Here is a 7,173-nt window from a genome sequence, read left to right as displayed (position 1 = left end):
TTCTCTTTTTTCATTTTTTTACTTTTTGTTTTTTACTATTTTCATTTTCTTTTTTTTTCTTTTCATTTTGTTTTCTCTCTTTTATCTTTAGCTTTCGGTTCTCTGTCTTCTTTTTCGTCTTTTCTATTTTTTTTCATTTTTATGTATTTTTTTATTTTTTGTGCCTTTTCCTTTTTCTTTTTTTTTTATTTCCATTTTCTTCTTCTTTTTTTCTTTATTTTTTTATTTTTGTTTTCTCTCTCTTCTATTTCTAGTTACTATTTCTCTTTCTTCTTTTTTTCCCTTTTTCCTTTTTTTTCGTTTTTTTTTCTTTCTCATTTTTCTGTTATACTTTATATTTGTTGTATTTTTGAAAAATGTGGCTACGCCAAGTACAAGCCGTAGATGATAAGAAAAATACCATAGTCAGTTATTATATTTGTATTCACACCATCATTTATATTTTTTCATTCGTTGATAGAATAGTATTTGTATTTTATATATTATAGTTCACGCTTGTATTTGTATTGTATTTTATAATTTGCATCTATATTTGTATTATATAGTTCCCACCATCATTTATATTTCATATAATTTGCACTTATATCTTAAAATATTGTTTTGTATTTGTATTTAATTGTTGACTTCATATTGTATTTTCATTTTTGCATAATTTCTTTCATTTTATTTGTATATGTATCCTATTTTTGTTGATATACTTGTATTTGTAAAGAACTATTGTAACTCTCCACATTTTCAGGCTAGAATTCAAATCGTTGTTCCAATGTGTATAGGCCAGAACCCAATGATACTAAGTCAATCCAAGAGTGATGATCAATTCTATAGTTTGGGAACATCTTTTATGATCAACCGAGATCATAAAAATCTCTTAACTAAAAGATGAGTTGAGAACTTTTTGTCATGACCCGAGTCGGGGCTCTGGCCGTAACAAGCTATAACGCTCCGAATCTGATACCCGCAATGCTACACAATATTCATGACCCCGAAGGACCACAAGCTAACCCATGACTGATATCTTTACCTGTATACTATATAATATATTGTATAATGCAGAAACATGAACTGAAAGGCGACAAGGTTCAAAACTGTAACATAAGATTTGATAAATCATAACATATGGATGGGGTATAATAAACCTAAAGCAACTGAAATAACTAACTGAACATGGTAGTCTAAAAAGCCTCTAACTGACTGAACTGTCTGGATAAAGAGTTGATGGGACATGTCCCCAACTAACTCCAACTAATAAATTAATTAATGAGATAATAAAAGAATGATCATGTCATCGAAAGATGGGGAATCACTGCTCACTCTGACTACTGAGACTGGAATACTACTGATACTCTGGAGCTCATGCTTCTGAACCTATGGTATAAGACACCATACCGCAAATGCTTCAGTACTTTGAATGTACTGGTATGCATATGAGGTAGGCTGAATGCATGAGGTTCATATACATGAACAATACTAGGTAACTGACTATATGAACGTGAGAATACATGCATGAATTCATAGTAACTTTATCTGAGATCGTGATAACATGAATTTACTGATAACTAACATGACTAATGACTGAGTTCTGATAACTAATATAACTGATAACATGATAGACAATATCTTACATTCTTGAATCTGATGGAACTAGATAAGCTCCCTACTGTTCTGAGTTGACTGTATCTGATAGTCCTGAGCCTGAAGAACTATCTGAGTTCTATTACTGATACTGATACTAAAACTGTGGAAAATAGTTATATAACCGACAAGACCCAAATAACACATTATAGTTGAATGGGTCCAATCTATGCCCTGATTGGAAGGGTTTCAATACCACGCCACTGGTAAGGACAATTTATGAGTGACCCTCATATAACAAGTAATTCCAATGAAAATGGTGGGAACCCTCATATGACAGGTTAAGCCACCTCATCTACCCTCATATAGTAGGCTATGATGTCTTAACTTATGCTGGCTACATAGTTCTGGAATGCAAGGATTGCTTCTAAGAATCACATCCTTATATAACAGGTGAGTTCCCATCCTTGGGTTCACTCGGTGCTAATTTCTACTCCCATTTGTATAGATACTGAACATGATTAACTGAACTGACTGGACTGAGTTAACTGAGTTCCATTGACTGATGGAATATTACTGAGGTCTGATAACTGACTAAGATTTACTGAATTTACTGAGGTTTCCTAAGTCATGAGACTGACTGAATTCTACTGAACAAGGCTTGACTGAGAGTATCTTGAGAACATGACATAGGCTCTAGGCATAAAGCTAAATTGTCGGATACAAGTACCCCTAGGACTCAATGGAAAGAAACTGACAAAGCAAGACTTTCTTGAATACATAACCCACATCACAATCCCTAATTAATTTATTAAGGCTTTTCATCAAACAATTGGTGTGCCAAACAAGGTTTTGGGCTACGAGTTACTTGAACTCAACCCTTCTTCGGGAAACCACCTAACCCTCTTTAAGCCCATTTTTAACTCTTTAAAATATGTATTCTGTGAAATCAAACTCTGAAAACTCTAGCTCTATTATGACATACATTTATATGGTATCGTCATACCATTGTCTAGAAAGTCACATCTTTGAGCCATTATTAGCACATTAAAATCTTTGTTTTCAAAAAATAAGTTTGGGACCACCATATCAATAAATTAGTTCAAAGAACTCTTTCTTTAAATTCATGTAAACACATGCAAGGGACTTTCTTTTTGTCAACATTTCAATAATATAAGGTGGTCATGTCACTTTACTCAATAACATGCAATTCTCTCTTTTAACCAAGCATATAGGTATAACAAGAAACTCCATCTCATTATCTCTAAATTATGTCAAATACTTGGATATTGAAAAGACCACTTTCAAATCATAAAACATGTACTTCAAATCATTCCCAATAAGTTCATAAACTCTAATTCATCAAAAGAGAGGGATTTCAATATTAATGCTCTCAATCAAATCTTCAATTTCATGCATATACATATAGGTATAAATCAATTTAAGGGAAAAGACCACAAGGCCAAAATAATTCTACCATTAAAAGGTTCAAATTCACAACTTAAAACATAGGATCCAAAACCCCTTTATAAATTCATGCTTGATAACTTTAAATCATATTCAAGATATTCAACAAGCCCATGTAAGATTTGAAAGATGGAACCCAGATCTTGATCCGTCTCTTGGAATTCTTGATCTTAGGGATGAGTTCTTGATCTTTAGGGATGAGTTAGGGTTTTGATTTGAGAGGAAAATTGAATTATAGAGTGTATTGTCGTTTTTGGGGCGCAAATCTTATGTTATGAATGGATTTTGGGTGAGGGAAAGTGACCGAAATTCGCCTAGACCCATTAGAAAACTGATTTAACGAGTTAAATATTCTCGTAACGTGCTGGCCAATGTGTCGCATCGACAACGTGTCGGCTTACTGCCTCATATGGAAAATGTCATAACTTTTTGTTCGATTGTCGGATTTTTGCAAAATTGGTATCGTTAGAAAAATAATTCAATTATCTACAATTTGATGGGTCTTGAGCTTAAAAATTCTATGTGTATCAAAAGTTATACACATTTAAAGTAGACCCTTGTAGAATCGAATATCCAATTTTTTATGAATGAAAGGTTCTTAGCTCAACTTTGCTTTAGGCCATTTCAATGAATATTTTTCACCTCATAATCACTTCATAGGCGAAAGATCATGACACATGAATCTAAACTTAAACCATGGAATTAGAGATTACGCATGTAGGAATGACGATTCAATTTCTAGCTTGAAAATGCAGGACATTACATTATCTCCCCATTGGGATCATTCGTCCCCAAATAATAGGTAGGGACTTTTGAGGACGTAAAAGTGTAGAATAAAGAATATAATCTTGCATTGAATAATTTTCCTCAACAAAACATACAAAGGCATCAAACGAATTTCATGGTATCCCCGACCGAAACGTGTAAGCACGAAACATGAGGCAATGACACTTTACATAGGGATGATCATGCACATGAGCTCTATGAACCATAATCATCACAACATAAGTCATGAGTGAATTTGGTGATCATAGATCTGATTTATATTGGTACTAATAATGAAATAAGATTTCGCGAAAGATAGGACAAGAAGCATTTTCTACCTTACAAAGTATGACGAATAGACTTAAACTTAGGGGAACTAATAGTCTACACTCCAAACAATCAATAGCATACTTCACACTTTTCAGCTTACATTTATCCCATCATATGTCTAGACACAAGAGTTTGAGTCGCACTACTTAAACTATAGGACCCTATACTTTACATCCCTTTATGAATATTGCCTCACCTTATCACTATCGTCAAACACTCTCGGGTTTTAATTCAAGGAATACTAACCACATAGTACATGGTATGAGTTTTCATCAATCACAATATTCAAGCCTGTCATTACTACACCCACTTCATAGATTTCCCCCACAAAGACAAGAAAACTCATCACATTCACAAAGATTTTCACCATATATCTCATTCCCAGCTATTTCTCATAATAAAAATCCATTCCCTTCTTAGCTATTTCACACAACAAAAGTTCATCTCCTTTCTTTCGCTTTCACCTATAACCTTAGCCCAAGAAATCACATCAAAAAAATTTTCACCTTCAAGACCATCTACACTCCTACCTACCACATCACTACACTTCTACATCCACCATCCACTATCATAAGGAGGGTCATTAACGGACCCGAGCACAAATGTCATAAATGGGAGTAACACTATCAGACCATAACTTATAATTGTTGCACTACTCAAGGAGGGACATGAAGTGAAGATACGATAAAATAGACATAAGGTGCTCCATATATTAAGTATTTGGATCATAAGCAGAGAGTTATTTCAAAAAAACACAATAATGTATGAATTCTTAGGATAGAGCACTGTCAGACAACATTAGTGCACATTTCAAGATAAGATTAGGGAAAGAGATTGAATTACCCTCCTAAACCTAGAAATTCATAAGAAATGGGTACCTAACGCATTAAGCGATGCACCATGTCAGTCCTTATCGATGCGGCGTGATGCATCAACATTGCATTGGCCTACTATTTTGATCATCCAAACATACCTCAAATATCATCTGAAAAATCTAAAAATTTCTTGACACACCCCCTCTACATCCCTGATCATTAATCAACTCAAGAATCTACGTCTTGATGTTGGGAAGATCAATTTGAAAATCATGGAAGTTAATAGCTCAAAAATATGACTAAGTCTTTTAACAATTAGACAAATTTTTAGGTTGTCATCTCTCCATACATGCAACCAAGAGTGGTATTGAGTCACGGAGTGTTACATTACAACTAAGACAAAGATTTCCATTTGAAGCGATTGCTCCTTCGCAAAGAACTAAAATTTTCCATGAGTTTACAAAAACTCTATCACTTTGGATAAAATGAATAGGTGACATATAGAAACATATTTCCTTTGGACCAAGCATGCTGAGAGACATAGATTTTCATGGATCACGAACAACATAACATATGGCTTGAATACATGAAAGACTGGATTACTGAGAGACATAATTGCTTCTAGTTTGGAGGTCAAATCATAAACATAAGTCTATAGAGAACTCAAACCATAGGCATAGGCATGACTTGAACATATGACGTAGGACATTAGCAGAATAATATCTGAAATGGAACTAGGAGGAGTATGCTTGAGTAAGAATAGATTTGTTATAAATCCTCCGCACAACTTGCCGAATTGAGAAAAATTTGGGAACTAACTTAATTCACCATCTCCCCCTAGATAAAAATAACAACTCTAGACTTACAAACATATCCCCACATCAAAATCTATAGCCACAACTCTCAACATAAAAGAGACATTACCACATACTTAAACTCTAAACTCTCTATGAACAACTATACTTTCAAGGCCTTGCTTTTCTGTAAGTGTAACTCTTAATTGCCTCTATATCCATCACTCTACAACTACCAGTCTCATGAGCACACATATCCCACTCCTTATCAAAAAATGGGGTATCAGTATATACATGAACACAAACTCTTCTCATTAATCTCTAATACAAAAGAACTAAAATTTTTTCTAATACATCCCCTTTCAGGGACACGAATCGTAATATCTTCTAACTCCCAAAGTCAATAACTTACGAATAATATTTTCATGGGCATAGACACCCACGCTTCTAAAGACTTAACACTCCATCTTCAATTCCTTAGAATACTATCATTACAGCTCAAATCACAAACCTACAACTTAACAAATCTGTGGAACTATACCAAAGGTGCACATTGTCTACCTATATTTCCTCAAGTTCAACTTTAATGAACACTATACAACAACTCCCCAGACTTCTTCGTACTGCAAAATTCAAAACATAAGTTTGGTATACATGACACTTATACCATACAACCTTATCTAACAACATGCTATCTCGGGTTCAACTTATTCTTATATGACTGTCACTCTTATCATCTTAATGACTCAATCATAATTCATCATTTTTAACCCTAGTTCTCATGTACACATATAACTCACAACAACCACATCAACTTTTCAAAAATCATCAACCTACACCATTTCACACATCACATCAAACTTGCTAATTACTCCACAAAACATGCATCATTAATCTTAAGCTATTATTCTCACCACTACACTCCATATCTAAACTCCACATCTAAAGTTTAAGCCTATTGTCTATCCTCAATTATATACCACCGGTAAAGCATGCCACATATTATAATAGTCCATCAAATTGAGAAATCATTCCAAATACTTTACTTCACTTAGCTACTATCTACAATCACAACCCCACCATAACCTTATTATTACAACTCAAAATCCGCTACTTACCTTTTCACATGAAATACTAGTTTACTACTACTAAAGGAAATACCATCAAAGGGGGTAAAGTCACACAATAGTATTAGTCGATCTTAACCTTATAGTATAACCCATTTCAATCTTATCAACATATTCTAATTCCTCATATCATACTTATGTAACCAATCATACATCACAATGATTCTATACTTATTACTTATTAACTAATCTACCCCTTTATACTTACCACTTATAAATGATTTGTACAACAACCATAACTATCTCTTTGAGCTCCTTCTCTATTTTGAATAAATAATAATCATATCCAGTCACTTTCTTCAC

Source organism: Capsicum annuum, unplaced genomic scaffold (genome assembly GCF_002878395.1).
Source record: "Capsicum annuum cultivar UCD-10X-F1 unplaced genomic scaffold, UCD10Xv1.1 ctg995, whole genome shotgun sequence".
NCBI lineage: Eukaryota > Viridiplantae > Streptophyta > Magnoliopsida > Solanales > Solanaceae > Capsicum > Capsicum annuum.
Note: the sequence above shows the minus strand (reverse complement) of the source record.